We start from the raw sequence: 15,581 nt of genomic DNA, 5'->3' as shown, positions 1-15,581 counted from the left end.
TGTTTGCGGGTCTTAGGTAAGGCATCTGATCTGTTTCTTATCTAACTGTTTATTTTTATGTTTCTTTACAGGGCTTCCCCAGGCCTTGCCGTTCCCGTGCAGCGTCGTGCATGGAGCGCTTTCCCCGGTATGTATGATGCTGTTTGCGGGTCTTAGGTAAGGCATCTGGTCTGTTTCTTATCTAACTCTTTTTTTAAATGTTTCTTTACAGGGTTTCCCCGGGCCGTGCTGTTCCCGTGCAGCGTCGTGCATGGACTGCTTCCCCCGGTATGTATGATGCTGTTGCGGGTCTTAGGTAAGGCATCTGGTCTGTTTCTTACCTAACTTTTTTAAAATCTTTCTTTACAGGGCTTCCCCTGGCCGTGCCATTCCCGTGCAGCGTCGTGCATGGACTGCTTTCTCCGGTATGTATGATGCTGTTTGCGGGTCTTTGGTAAGGCATCTGGTCTGTTTCTTATCTAACTGTTTTTTTTAATGTTTCTTTACAGGGCTTCCCCGGGACGTGCCGTTCCCGTGCAGCGTCGTGCATGGAGCGCTTCCCTGGTATGTATGATGCTGTTTGCGGGTCTTAGGTAAGGCATCTGGTCTGTTTCTTATCTAACTCTTTTTTTTTATGTTTCTTTACAGGGCTTCCCCTGGCCGTGCCGTTCCTGTGCAGCGTCGTGCATGGAGTGCTTTCCCCGGTATGTATGATGCTGTGTGCGGGTCTTAGGTAAGGCATCTGGTCTGTTTCTTATCTAACTCTTTTTTTTGTGTTTCTTTACAGGGCTTCCCCGGGCCATGCCGTTCCCGTGCAGCGTCATGCATGGAGCGCTTTCCCCGGTATGTATGATGCTGTTTGCGGGTCTTAGGTAAGGCATCTGGTCGGTATCTTATCTAACTCTTTTTTTTATGTTTCTTTGCAGGGCTTCCCCGGCCCGTGCCGTTCCCGTGCAGAGTCGTGCATGGACTGCTTTCCCCGGTATGTATGATGCTGTTTGCGGGTCTTAGGTAAGGCATCTGGTCTGTTTCTTATCTAACTCTTTTTTAAAATGTTTCTTTACAGGGCTTCCCCGGGCCGTGCTGTTCCCGAGCAGCGTCGTGCATGTACTGCTTCCCCCGGTATGTATGATGCTGTTGCGGGTCTTAGGTAATGCATCTGGTCTGTTTCTTATCTAACTCTTTTTTTTAATGTTTCTTTACAGGGCTTCCCCTGGCAGTGCCATTCCCGTGCAGCGTCGTGCATGGAGTGCTTTCCCCGGTATGTATGATGCTGTTTGCGGGTCTTAGGTAAGGCATCTGGTCTGTTTCTTATCGAACTCTTTTTTTTTGTGTTTCTTTACAGGGCTTCCCCGGGCCGTGCCGTTCCCGTGCAGCGTCGTGCATGGAGCGCTTTCCCCGGTATGTATGATGCTGTTTGCGGGTCTTAGGTAAGGCATCTGATCTGTTTCTTATCTAACTCTTTATTTTTATGTTTCTTTACAGGTCTTCCCCAGGCCGTGCCGTTCCCGTGCAGCGTCGTGCATGGAGCGTTTCCCCGGTATGTATGATGCTGTTTGCGGGTTTTAGGTAAGGCATCTGGTCTGTTTCTTATCTAACTCTTTTTGTTTCTGTTTCTTTACTGGGCTTCCCCGGGCCGTGCCGTTCCCGTGCAGCGTCGTGCAAGGAGCGTTTTCCCCGGTATGTATGATGCTGTTTGCGGGTCTTAGGTAAGGCATCTGGTCTGTTTCTTATCTAACTCTTTTTTTTGTGTTTCTTTACAGGGCTTCCCCGGGCCATGCCGTTCCCGTGCAGCGTCGTGCATGGAGCGCTTTCCCCGGTATGTATGATGCTGTTTGCGGGTCTTAGGTAAGGCATCTGATCTGTTTCTTATCTAACTGTTTATTTTTATGTTTCTTTACAGGGCTTCCCCAGGCCTTGCCGTTCCCGTGCAGCGTCGTGCATGGAGCGCTTTCCCCGGTATGTATGATGCTGTTTGCGGGTCTTAGGTAAGGCATCTGGTCTGTTTCTTATCTAACTCTTTTTTTAAATGTTTCTTTACAGGGTTTCCCCGGGCCGTGCTGTTCCCGTGCAGCGTCGTGCATGGACTGCTTCCCCCGGTATGTATGATGCTGTTGCGGGTCTTAGGTAAGGCATCTGGTCTGTTTCTTACCTAACTTTTTTAAAATCTTTCTTTACAGGGCTTCCCCTGGCCGTGCCATTCCCGTGCAGCGTCGTGCATGGACTGCTTTCTCCGGTATGTATGATGCTGTTTGCGGGTCTTTGGTAAGGCATCTGGTCTGTTTCTTATCTAACTGTTTTTTTTAATGTTTCTTTACAGGGCTTCCCCGGGACGTGCCGTTCCCGTGCAGCGTCGTGCATGGAGCGCTTCCCTGGTATGTATGATGCTGTTTGCGGGTCTTAGGTAAGGCATCTGGTCTGTTTCTTATCTAACTCTTTTTTTTTATGTTTCTTTACAGGGCTTCCCCTGGCCGTGCCGTTCCTGTGCAGCGTCGTGCATGGAGTGCTTTCCCCGGTATGTATGATGCTGTGTGCGGGTCTTAGGTAAGGCATCTGGTCTGTTTCTTATCTAACTCTTTTTTTTGTGTTTCTTTACAGGGCTTCCCCGGGCCATGCCGTTCCCGTGCAGCGTCATGCATGGAGCGCTTTCCCCGGTATGTATGATGCTGTTTGCGGGTCTTAGGTAAGGCATCTGGTCGGTATCTTATCTAACTCTTTTTTTTATGTTTCTTTGCAGGGCTTCCCCGGCCCGTGCCGTTCCCGTGCAGAGTCGTGCATGGACTGCTTTCCCCGGTATGTATGATGCTGTTTGCGGGTCTTAGGTAAGGCATCTGGTCTGTTTCTTATCTAACTCTTTTTTAAAATGTTTCTTTACAGGGCTTCCCCGGGCCGTGCTGTTCCCGAGCAGCGTCGTGCATGTACTGCTTCCCCCGGTATGTATGATGCTGTTGCGGGTCTTAGGTAATGCATCTGGTCTGTTTCTTATCTAACTCTTTTTTTTAATGTTTCTTTACAGGGCTTCCCCTGGCAGTGCCATTCCCGTGCAGCGTCGTGCATGGAGTGCTTTCCCCGGTATGTATGATGCTGTTTGCGGGTCTTAGGTAAGGCATCTGGTCTGTTTCTTATCGAACTCTTTTTTTTTGTGTTTCTTTACAGGGCTTCCCCGGGCCGTGCCGTTCCCGTGCAGTGTCGTGCATGGAGCGCTTTCCCCGGTATGTATGATGCTGTTTGCGGGTCTTAGGTAAGGCATCTGGTCTGTTTCTTATCTAACTCTTTATTTTTGTGTTTCTTGACAGGGCTTCCCCGGGCCGTGCCGTTCCCGTGCAGCGTCGTGCATGGAGCGCTTTCCCCGGTATGTATGATGCTGTTTGCGGGTCTTAGATAAGGCATTTGGTCTGTTTCTTATCTAACTCTTTTTTTTTATGTTTCTTTACAGGGAATCTCCGGGCTGTGCCGTTCCCGTGCAGCGTCGTGCATGGACTGCTTTCCCCGGTATGTATGATGCTGTTTGCGGGTCTTAGGTAAGGCATCTGGTCTGTTTCTTATCTAACTCTTTTTTTTAATGTTTCTTTACAGGGCTTCCCCGGGCCGTGCCGTTCCCGTGCAGCGTCGTGCATGGACTGCTTTCCCCGGTATGTATGATGCTGTTTGCGGGTCTTAGGTAAGGCATCTGGTCTGTTTCTTATCTAACTCTTTTTTTTTCTGCTTCTTTACAGGCTTCCCCGGGCCGTGCCGTTCCCGTGCAGCGTCGTGCATGTAGCGCTTTCCCCGGTATGAATGATGCTGTTTGCGGGTCTTAGGTAAGGCATCTGGTCTGTTTCTTATCTAACTCTTTTTTTTTTTGTTTCTTTACAGGGCTTCCTCTGGCTGTGCCTTTCCCGTGCAGCGTCGTGCATGGAGCGCTTCCCTGGTATGTATGATGCTGTTTGCGGGTCTTAGGTAAGGCATCTGGTCTGTTTCTTATCTAACTCTTTTTGTTTCTGTTTCTTTACAGGGCTTCCCCTGGCTGTGCCGTTCCCGTGCAGCGTCGTGCATGGAGCGCTTCCCTGGTAAGTATGATGCTATTTGCGGGTCTTAGGTAAGGCATCTGGTCTGTTTCTTATCTAACTCTTTTTTTTTATGTTTCTTTACAGGGCTTCCCCTGGCCGTGCCGTTCCTGTGCAGCGTCGTGCATGGAGTGCTTTCCCCGGTATGTATGATGCTGTTTGCGGGTCTTAGGTAAGGCATCTGGTCTGTTTCTTATCTAACTCTTTTTTTTTGTGTTTCTTTACAGGGCTTCCCCGGGCCGTGCCGTTCCCGTGCAGCGTCGTGCATGGAGCGCTTTCCCCGGTATGTATGATGCTGTTTGCGGGTCTTAGGTAAGGCATCTGATCTGTTTCTTATCTAACTCTTTATTTTTATGTTTCTTTACAGGTCTTCCCCAGGCCGTGCCGTTCCCGTGCAGCGTCGTGCATGGAGCGCTTTCCCCGGTATCTATGATGCTGTTTGCGGGTTTTAGGTAAGGCATCTGGTCTGTTTCTTATCTAACTCTTTTTGTTTCTGTTTCTTTACTGGGCTTCCCCGGGCCGTGCCGTTCCCGTGCAGCGTCGTGCAAGGAGCGTTTTCCCCGGTATGTATGATGCTGTTTGCGGGTCTTAGGTAAGGCATCTGGTCTGTTTCTTATCTAACTCTTTTTTTTGTGTTTCTTTACAGGGCTTCCCCGGGCCATGCCGTTCCCGTGCAGCGTCGTGCATGGAGCGCTTTCCCCGGTATGTATGATGCTGTTTGCGGGTCTTAGGTAAGGCATCTGATCTGTTTCTTATCTAACTGTTTATTTTTATGTTTCTTTACAGGGCTTCCCCGGGCCGTGCCGTTCCCGTGCATCGTCGTGCATGGAGCGCTTTCCCCGGTATGTATGATGCTGTTTGCGGGTTTTAGGTAAGGCATCTGGTCTGTTTCTTATCTAACTCTTTTTGTTTCTGTTTCTTTACAGGGCTTCCCCGGGCCGTGCCGTTCCCGTGCAGCGTCGTGCATGGAGCGCTTTCCCAGGTATGTATGATGCTGTTTGCGGGTCTTAGGTAAGGCATCTGGTCTGTATCTTATCTAACTCTTTTTTTTAATGTTTCTTTACATGGCTTCCCCGGGCCGTGCCGTTTCCGTGCAGAGTCGTGCATGGACTGCTTTCCCCGGTATGTATGATGCTGTTTGCGGGTCTTAGGTAAGGAATCTGGTCTGTTTCTTATCTAACTCTTTTTTTTAATGTTTCTTTACAGGGCTTCCACGGGCCCTGCCGTTCCCGTGCAGCGTCTTGCATGGAGCGCTTTCCCCGGTATGTATGATGCTGTTTGTGGGTCTTAGGTAAGGCATCTGGTCTGTTTCTTATCTAACTCTTTTTTTAAATGTTTCTTTACAGGGCTTCCCCAGGCCGTGCCGTTCCCGTGCAGCGTCGTGCATGGACTGCTTTCCCCGGTATGTATGATGCTGTTTGCAGGTCTTAGGTAAGGCATCTGGTCTGTTTCTTATCTAACTCTTTTTTTTAATGTTTCTTTACAGGGCTTCCACTGGCCGTGCCGTTCCTGTGCAGCGTCGTGCATGGACTGCTTCCCCCGGTATGTATGATGCTGTTTGCGGGTCTTAGGTAAGGCATCTGGTCTGTTTCTTATCTAACACTTTTTTTAATGTTTCTTTACAGGGCTTCCCCGAGCCGTGCCGTTCCCGTGCAGCGTCGTGCATGGACTGCTTTCCCTGGTATGTATGATGCTTTTTTGCGGGTCTTAGGTAAGGCATCTGATCTGTTTCTTATCTACATCTTTATTTTTATGTTTCTTTACAGGGCTTCCCCAGGCCATGCCGTTCCCGTGCAGCGTCGTGCATGGAGCGCTTTCCCCGGTATGTATGATGCTGTTTGCGGGTTTTAGGTAAGGCATCTGGTCTGTTTCTTATCTAACTCTTTTTGTTTCTGTTTCTTTACAGGGCTTCCCCGGGCCATGCCGTTCCCGTGCAGCGTTGTGCATGGAGCGCTTTCCCCGGTATGTATGATGCTGTTTGCGGGTTTTAGGTAAGGCATCTGGTCTGTATCTTATCTAACTCTTTTTTTTATGTTTCTTTACAGGGCTTCCCCGGGCCATGCCGTTCCCGTGCAGAGTCGTGCATGGACTGCTTTCCCCGGTATGTATGATGCTGTTTGCGGGTCTTAGGTAAGGCATCTGGTCTGTTTCTTATCTAACTCTTTTTTTTAATGTTTCTTTACAGGGCTTCCCCGGGCCGTGCCGTTCCCGTGCAGCCTCGTGCATGGAGCGCTTTCCCCGGTATGTATGATGCTGTTTGCGGGTCTTAGGTAAGGCATCTGGTCTGTTTCTTATCTAACTCTTTTTTAAAATGTTTCTTTACAGGGTTTCCCTGGGCCGTGCTGTTCCCGTGCAGCGTCGTGCATGGACTGCTTCCCCCGGTATGTATGATGCTGTTGCGGGTCTTAGGTAAGGCATCTGGTCTGTTTCTTATCTAACTCTTTTTTTTAATGTTTCTTTACAGGGCTTCCCCTGGCCGTGCCAATTCCTGTGCAGCGTCGTGCATGGAGTGCTTTCCCCGGTATGTATGATGCTGTTTGCGGGTCTTAGGTAAGGCATCTGGCCTGTTTCTTATCTAACTCTTTTTTTTAATGTTTCTTTACAGGGCTTCCCCGGGCCGTGCCGTTCCCGTGCAGCGTCGTGCATGGAGCGCTTCCCTGGTATGTATGATGCTGTTTGCGGGTCTTAGGTAAGGCATCTGGTCTGTTTCTTATCTAACTCTTTTTTTTTTCTGTTTCTTTACAGGGCTTCCCCTGGCTGTGCCGTTCCTGTGCAGCGTCGTGCATGGAGTGCTTTCCCCGGTATGTATGATGCTGTTTGCGGGTCTTAGGTAAGGCATCTGGTCTGTTTCTTATCTAACTCTTTTTTTTGTGTTTCTTTACAGGGCTTCCCCGGGCCATGCCGTTCCCGTGCAGCGTCGTGCATGGAGCGCTTTCCCCGGTATGTATGATGCTGTTTGCGGGTCTTAGGTAAGGCATCTGATCTGTTTCTTATCTAACTGTTTATTTTTATGTTTCTTTACAGGGCTTCCCCGGGCCGTGCCGTTCCCGTGCAGCGTCGTGCATGGAGCGCTTTCCCCGGTATGTATGATGCTGTTTGCGGGTTTTAGGTAAGGCATCTGGTCTGTTTCTTATCTAACTCTTTTTGTTTCTGTTTCTTTACAGGGCTTCCCCGGGCCGTGCCGTTCCCGTGCAGCGTCGTGCATGGAGCGCTTTCCCAGGTATGTATGATGCTGTTTGCGGGTCTTAGGTAAGGCATCTGGTCTGTATCTTATCTAACTCTTTTTTTTAATGTTTCTTTACATGGCTTCCTCGGGCCGTGCCGTTTCCGTGCAGAGTCGTGCATGGACTGCTTTCCCCGGTATGTATGATGCTGTTTGCGGGTCTTAGGTAAGGAATCTGGTCTGTTTCTTATCTAACTCTTTTTTTTAATGTTTCTTTACAGGGCTTCCACGGGCCCTGCCGTTCCCGTGCAGCGTCGTGCATGGAGCGCTTTCCCCGGTATGTATGATGCTGTTTGTGGGTCTTAGGTAAGGCATCTGGTCTGTTTCTTATCTAACTCTTTTTTTAAATGTTTCTTTACAGGGTTTCCCCGGGCCGTGCTGTTCCCGTGCAGCGTCGTGCATGGACTGCTTCCCCCGGTATGTATGATGCTGTTGCGGGTCTTAGGTAAGGCATCTGGTCTGTTTCTTATCTAACTCTTTTATTTTCTGCTTCTTTACAGGCTTCCCCGGGCCGCGCCGTTCCCGTGCAGCGTCGTGCATGGAGCGCTTTCCCCGGTATGTATGATGCTGTTTGCGGGTCTTAGGTACGGCATCTGGCCTGTTTCTTATCTAACTCTTTTTTTTTTGTTTCTTTACAGGGCTTCCCCTGGCTGTGCCGTTCCCGTGCAGCGTCGTGCATGGAGCGCTTCCCTGGTATGTATGATGCTGTTTGCGGGTCTTAGGTAAGGCATCTGGTCTGTTTCTTATCTAACTCTTTTTTTTTATGTTTCTTTACAGGGCTTCCCCTGGCCGTGCCGTTCCTGTGCAGCGTCGTGCATGGAGTGCTTTCCCCGGTATGTATGATGCTGTTTGCGGGTCTTAGGTAAGGCATCTGGTCTGTTTCTTATCTAACTCTTTTTTTTTGTGTTTCTTTACAGGGCTTCCCTGGGCCGTGCCGTTCCCGTGCAGCGTCGTGCATTGAGCGCTTTCCCCGGTATGTATGATGCTGTTTGCGGGTCTTAGGTAAGGCATCTGACATGTTTCTTATCTAACTCTTTATTTTTATGTTTCTTTACAGGGCTTCCCCGGCCGTGCCGTTCCCGTGCAGCGTCGTGCATGGAGCGCTTTCCCCGGTATGTATGATGCTGTTTGCGGGTTTTAGGTAAGGCATCTTGTCTGTTTCTTATCTAACTCTTTTTGTTTCTGTTTCTTTACAGGGCTTCCCCGGGCCGTGCCTTTCCCGTGCAGCGTCGTGCAAGGAGCGTTTTCCCCGGTATGTATGATGCTGTTTGCGGGTCTTAGGTAAGGCATCTGGTCTGTATCTTATCTAACTCTTTTTTTTAATGTTTCTTTACAGGGCTTCCCCGGGCCGTGCCGTTCCCGTGCATAGTCGTGCATGGACTGCTTTCCCTGGTATGTATGATGCTGTTTGCGGGTCTTAGGTAAGGCATCTGGTCTGTTTCTTATCTAACTCTTTTTTTTATGTTTCTTTACAGGGCTTCCCCGGGCCGTGCCGTTCCCGTGCAGCGTCGTGCATGGAGCGCTTTCCCCGGTATGTATGATGCTGTTTGCGGGTCTTAGGTAAGGCATCTGGTCTGTTTCTTATCTAACTCTTTTTTTAAATGTTTCTTTACAGGGTTTCCCCGGGCCGTGCTGTTCCCGTGCAGCGTCGTGCATGGACTGCTTCCCCCGGTATGTATGATGCTGTTGCGGGTCTTAGGTAAGGCATCTGGTCTGTTTCTTATCTAACTTTTTTAAAATCTTTCTTTACAGGGCTTCCCCTGGCCGTGCCATTCCCGTGCAGCGTCGTGCATGGACTGCTTTCTCCGGTATGTATGATGCTGTTTGCGGGTCTTAGGTAAGGCATCTGGTCTGTTTCTTATCTAACTCTTTTTTTTAATGTTTCTTTACAGGGCTTCCCCGGGCCGTGCCGTTCCCGTGCAGCGTTGTGCATGGAGCGCTTCCCTGGTATGTATGATGCTGTTTGCGGGTCTTAGGTAAGGCATCTGGTCTGTTTCTTATCTAACTCTTTTTTTGTATGTTTCTTTAAACGGCTTCCCCTGGCCGTGCCGTTCCTGTGCAGCGTCGTGCATGGAGTGCTTTCCCCGGTATGTATGATGCTGTGTGCGGGTCTTAGGTAAGGCATCTGGTCTGTTTCTTATCTAACTCTTTTTTTTGTGTTTCTTTACAGGGCTTCCCCGGGCCATGCCGTTCCCGTGCAGCGTCGTGCATGGAGCGCTTTCCCCGGTATGTATGATGCTGTTTGCGGGTCTTAGGTAAGGCATCTGGTCTGTTTCTTATCTAACTCTTTTTTTTTTGTTTCTTTACAGGGCTTCCTCTGGCTGTGCCTTTCCCGTGCAGCGTCGTGCATGGAGCGCTTCCCTGGTATGTATGATGCTGTTTGCGGGTCTTAGGTAAGGCATCTGGTCTGTTTCTTATCTAACTCTTTTTGTTTCTGTTTCTTTACAGGGCTTCCCCTGGCTGTGCCGTTCCCGTGCAGCGTCGTGCATGGAGCGCTTCCCTGGTATGTATGATGCTGTTTGCGGGTCTTAGGTAAGGCATCTGGTCTGTTTCTTATCTAACTCTTTTTTTTTATGTTTCTTTACAGGGCTTCCCCTGGCCGTGCCGTTCCTGTGCAGCGTCGTGCATGGAGTGCTTTCCCCGGTATGTATGATGCTATTTGCGGGTCTTAGGTAAGGCATCTGGTCTGTTTCTTATCTAACTCTTTTTTTTTGTGTTTCTTTACAGGGCTTCCCCGGGCCGTGCCGTTCCCGTGCAGCGTCGTGCATGGAGCGCTTTCCCCGGTATGTATGATGCTGTTTGCGGGTCTTAGGTAAGGCATCTGATCTGTTTCTTATCTAACTCTTTATTTTTATGTTTCTTTACAGGGCTTCCCCAGGCCGTGCCGTTCCCGTGCAGCGTCGTGCATGGAGCGCTTTCCCCGGTATGTATGATGCTGTTTGCGGGTTTTAGGTAAGGCATCTGGTCTGTTTCTTATATAACTCTTTTTGTTTCTGTTTCTTTACAGGGCTTCCCCAGGCCGTGCCGTTCCCGTGCAGCGTCGTGCAAGGAGCGTTTTCCCCGGTATGTATGATGCTGTTTGCGGGTCTTAGGTAAGGCATCTGGTCTGTATCTTATCTAACTCTTTTTTTTAATGTTTCTTTACAGGGCTTCCCCGGGCCGTGCCGTTCCCGTGCATAGTCGTGCATGGACTGCTTTCCCTGGTATGTATGATGCTGTTTGCGGGTCTTAGGTAAGGCATCTGGTCTGTTTCTTATCTAACTCTTTTTTTTATGTTTCTTTACAGGGCTTCCCCGGGCTGTGCCGTTCCCGTGCAGCGTCGTGCATGGAGCGCTTTCCCCGGTATGTATGATGCTGTTTGCGGGTCTTAGGTAAGGCATCTGGTCTGTTTCTTATCTAACTCTTTTTTTAAATGTTTCTTTACAGGGTTTCCCCGGGCCGTGCTGTTCCCGTGCAGCGTCGTGCATGGACTGCTTCCCCCGGTATGTATGATGCTGTTGCGGGTCTTAGGTAAGGCATCTGGTCTGTTTCTTACCTAACTTTTTTAAAATCTTTCTTTACAGGGTTTCCCCTGGCCGTGCCATTCCCGTGCAGCGTCGTGCATGGACTGCTTTCTCCGGTATGTATGATGCTGTTTGCGGGTCTTTGGTAAGGCATCTGGTCTGTTTCTTATCTAACTGTTTTTTTTAATGTTTCTTTACAGGGCTTCCCCGGGCCGTGCCGTTCCCGTGCAGCGTCGTGCATGGAGCGCTTCCCTGGTATGTATGATGCTGTTTGCGGGTCTTAGGTATGGCATCTAGTCTGTTTCTTATCTAACTCTTTTTTTTAATGTTTCTTTACAGGGAATCCCAGGGCTGTGCCGTTCCCGTGCAGCGTCGTGCATGGACTGCTTTCCCCGGTATGTATGATGCTGTTTGCGGGTCTTAGGTAAGGCATCTGGTCTGTTTCTTATCTAACTCTTTTTTTTAATGTTTCTTTACAGGGCTTCCCCAGGCCGTGCCGTTCCCGTGCAGCGTCGTGCATGGACTGCTTTCCCCGGTATGTATGATGCTGTTTGCAGGTCTTAGGTAAGGCATCTGGTCTGTTTCTTATCTAACTCTTTTTTTTAATGTTTCTTTACAGGGCTTCCACTGGCCGTGCTGTTCCCGTGCAGCGTCGTGCATGGACTGCTTCCCCCGGTATGTATGATGCTGTTTGCGGGTCTTAGGTAAGGCATCTGGTCTGTTTCTTATCTAACACTTTTTTTTAATGTTTCTTTACAGGGCTTCCCCGGGCCGTGCCGTTCCCGTGCAGCGTCGTGCATGGACTGCTTTCCCCGGTATGTATGATGCTTTTTTGCGGGTCTTAGGTAAGGCATCTGGTCTGTTTCTTATCTAACTCTTTTTTTTTGTGTTTCTTTACAGGGCTTCCCCGGGCCGTGCCGTTCCCGTGCAGCGTCGTGCATGGAGCGCTTTCCCCGGTATGTATGATGCTGTTTGCGGGTCTTAGGTAAGGCATCTGGTCTGTTTCTTATCTAACTCTTTTTTTAAATGTTTCTTTACAGGGTTTCCCCGGGCCGTGCTGTTCCCGTGCAGCGTCGTGCATGGACTGCTTCCCCCGGTATGTATGATGCTGTTGCGGGTCTTAGGTAAGGCATCTGGTCTGTTTCTTATCTACATCTTTATTTTTATGTTTCTTTACAGGGCTTCCCCAGGCCATGCCGTTCCCGTGCAGCGTCGTGCATGGAGCGCTTTCCCTGGTATGTATGATGCTGTTTGCGGGTCTTAGGTAAGGCATCTGGTCTGTTCCTTATCTAACTCTTTTTTTTTATGTTTCTTTACAGGGAATCCCCGGGCTGTGCCGTTCCCGTGCAGCGTCGTGCATGGACTGCTTTCCCCGGTATGTATGATGCTGTTTGCGGGTCTTAGGTAAGGCATCTGGTCTGTTTCTTATCTAACTCTTTTTTTTAATGTTTCTTTACAGGGCTTCCCCAGGCCGTGCCGTTCCCGTGCAGCGTCGTGCATGGACTGCTTTCCCCGGTATGTATGATGCTGTTTGCAGGTCTTAGGTAAGGCATCTGGTCTGTTTCTTATCTAACTCTTTTTTTTAATGTTTCTTTACAGGGCTTCCACTGGCCGTGCCGTTCCCGTGCAGCGTCGTGCATGGACTGCTTCCCCCGGTATGTATGATGCTGTTTGCGAGTCTTAGGTAAGGCATCTGGTCTGTTTCTTATCTAACACTTTTTTTAAATGTTTCTTTACAGGGCTTCCCCGAGCCGTGCCGTTCCCGTGCAGCGTCGTGCATGGACTGCTTTCCCTGGTATGTATGATGCTTTTTTGCGGGTCTTAGGTAAGGCATCTGGTCTGTTTCTTATCTAACTCTTTTTTTTTGTGTTTCTTTACAGGGCTTCCCGGGGCCGTGCCGTTCCCGTGCAGCGTCATGCATGGAGCGCTTTCCCCGGTATGTATGATGCTGTTTGCGGGTCTTAGGTAAGGCATCTGATCTGTTTCTTATCTACATCTTTATTTTTATGTTTCTTTACAGGGCTTCCCCAGGCCATGCCGTTCCCGTGCAGCGTCGTGCATGGAGCGCTTTCCCCGGTATGTATGATGCTGTTTGCGGGTTTTAGGTAAGGCATCTGGTCTGTTTCTTATCTAACTCTTTTTGTTTCTGTTTCTTTACAGGGCTTCCCCGGGCCATGCCGTTCCCGTGCAGCGTCGTGCATGGAGCGCTTTCCCCGGTATGTATGATGCTGTTTGCGGGTTTTAGGTAAGGCATCTGGTCTGTATCTTATCTAACTCTTTTTTTTATGTTTCTTTACAGGGCTTCCCCGGGCCATGCCGTTCCCGTGCAGAGTCGTGCATGGACTGCTTTCCCCGGTATGTATGATGCTGTTTGCGGGTCTTAGGTAAGGCATCTGGTCTGTTTCTTATCTAACTCTTTTTTTTAATGTTTCTTTACAGGGCTTCCCCGGGCCGTGCCGTTCCCGTGCAGCCTCGTGCATGGAGCGCTTTCCCCGGTATGTATGATGCTGTTTGCGGGTCTTAGGTAAGGCATCTGGTCTGTTTCTTATCTAACTCTTTTTTTAAATGTTTCTTTACAGGGTTTCCCTGGGCCGTGCTGTTCCCGTGCAGCGTCGTGCATGGACTGCTTCCCCCGGTATGTATGATGCTGTTGCGGGTCTTAGGTAAGGCATCTGGTCTGTTTCTTATCTAACTCTTTTTTTTAATGTTTCTTTACAGGGCTTCCCCTGGCCGTGCCATTCCTGTGCAGCGTCGTGCATGGAGTGCTTTCCCCGGTATGTATGATGCTGTTTGCGGGTCTTAGGTAAGGCATCTGGCCTGTTTCTTATCTAACTCTTTTTTTTAATGTTTCTTTACAGGGCTTCCCCGGGCCGTGCCGTTCCCGTGCAGCGTCGTGCATGGAGCGCTTCCCTGGTATGTATGATGCTGTTTGCGGGTCTTAGGTAAGGCATCTGGTCTGTTTCTTATCTAACTCTTTTTTTTTTCTGTTTCTTTACAGGGCTTCCCCTGGCTGTGCCGTTCCTGTGCAGCGTCGTGCATGGAGTGCTTTCCCCGGTATGTATGATGCTGTTTGCGGGTCTTAGGTAAGGCATCTGGTCTGTTTCTTATCTAACTCTTTTTTTTGTGTTTCTTTACAGGGCTTCCCCGGGCCATGCCGTTCCCGTGCAGCGTCGTGCATGGAGCGCTTTCCCCGGTATGTATGATGCTGTTTGCGGGTCTTAGGTAAGGCATCTGATCTGTTTCTTATCTAACTGTTTATTTTTATGTTTCTTTACAGGGCTTCCCCGGGCCGTGCCGTTCCCGTGCAGCGTCGTGCATGGAGCGCTTTCCCCGGTATGTATGATGCTGTTTGCGGGTTTTAGGTAAGGCATCTGGTCTGTTTCTTATCTAACTCTTTTTGTTTCTGTTTCTTTACAGGGCTTCCCCGGGCCGTGCCGTTCCCGTGCAGCGTCGTGCATGGAGCGCTTTCCCAGGTATGTATGATGCTGTTTGCGGGTCTTAGGTAAGGCATCTGGTCTGTTTCTTATCTAACTCTTTTTTTTAATGTTTCTTTACAGGGCTTCCCCGGGCCGTGCCGTTCCCGTGCAGCGTTGTGCATGGAGCGCTTCCCTGGTATGTATGATGCTGTTTGCGGGTCTTAGGTAAGGCATCTGGTCTGTTTCTTATCTAACTCTTTTTTTGTATGTTTCTTTAAACGGCTTCCCCTGGCCGTGCCGTTCCTGTGCAGCGTCGTGCATGGAGTGCTTTCCCCGGTATGTATGATGCTGTGTGCGGGTCTTAGGTAAGGCATCTGGTCTGTTTCTTATCTAACTCTTTTTTTTGTGTTTCTTTACAGGGCTTCCCCGGGCCATGCCGTTCCCGTGCAGCGTCGTGCATGGAGCGCTTTCCCCGGTATGTATGATGCTGTTTGCGGGTCTTAGGTAAGGCATCTGGTCTGTTTCTTATCTAACTCTTTTTTTTTTTGTTTCTTTACAGGGCTTCCTCTGGCTGTGCCTTTCCCGTGCAGCGTCGTGCATGGAGCGCTTCCCTGGTATGTATGATGCTGTTTGCGGGTCTTAGGTAAGGCATCTGGTCTGTTTCTTATCTAACTCTTTTTGTTTCTGTTTCTTTACAGGGCTTCCCCTGGCTGTGCCGTTCCCGTGCAGCGTCGTGCATGGAGCGCTTCCCTGGTATGTATGATGCTGTTTGCGGGTCTTAGGTAAGGCATCTGGTCTGTTTCTTATCTAACTCTTTTTTTTTATGTTTCTTTACAGGGCTTCCCCTGGCCGTGCCGTTCCTGTGCAGCGTCGTGCATGGAGTGCTTTCCCCGGTATGTATGATGCTATTTGCGGGTCTTAGGTAAGGCATCTGGTCTGTTTCTTATCTAACTCTTTTTTTTTGTGTTTCTTTACAGGGCTTCCCCGGGCCGTGCCGTTCCCGTGCAGCGTCGTGCATGGAGCGCTTTCCCCGGTATGTATGATGCTGTTTGCGGGTCTTAGGTAAGGCATCTGATCTGTTTCTTATCTAACTCTTTATTTTTATGTTTCTTTACAGGGCTTCCCCAGGCCGTGCCGTTCCCGTGCAGCGTCGTGCATGGAGCGCTTTCCCCGGTATGTATGATGCTGTTTGCGGGTTTTAGGTAAGGCATCTGGTCTGTTTCTTATCTAACTCTTTTTGTTTCTGTTTCTTTACAGGGCTTCCCCAGGCCGTGCCGTTCCCGTGCAGCGTCGTGCAAGGAGCGTTTTCCCCGGTATGTATGATGCTGTTTGCGGGTCTTAGGTAAGGCATCTGGTCTGTATCTTATCTAACTCTTTTTTTTAATGTTTCTTTACAGGGCTTCCCCGGGCCGTG

Source organism: Triturus cristatus, chromosome 1_1, assembly GCF_964204655.1.
Source record: "Triturus cristatus chromosome 1_1, aTriCri1.1, whole genome shotgun sequence".
NCBI classification, from domain to species: domain Eukaryota; kingdom Metazoa; phylum Chordata; class Amphibia; order Caudata; family Salamandridae; genus Triturus; species Triturus cristatus.
This window is presented reverse-complemented; position numbering follows the sequence as displayed.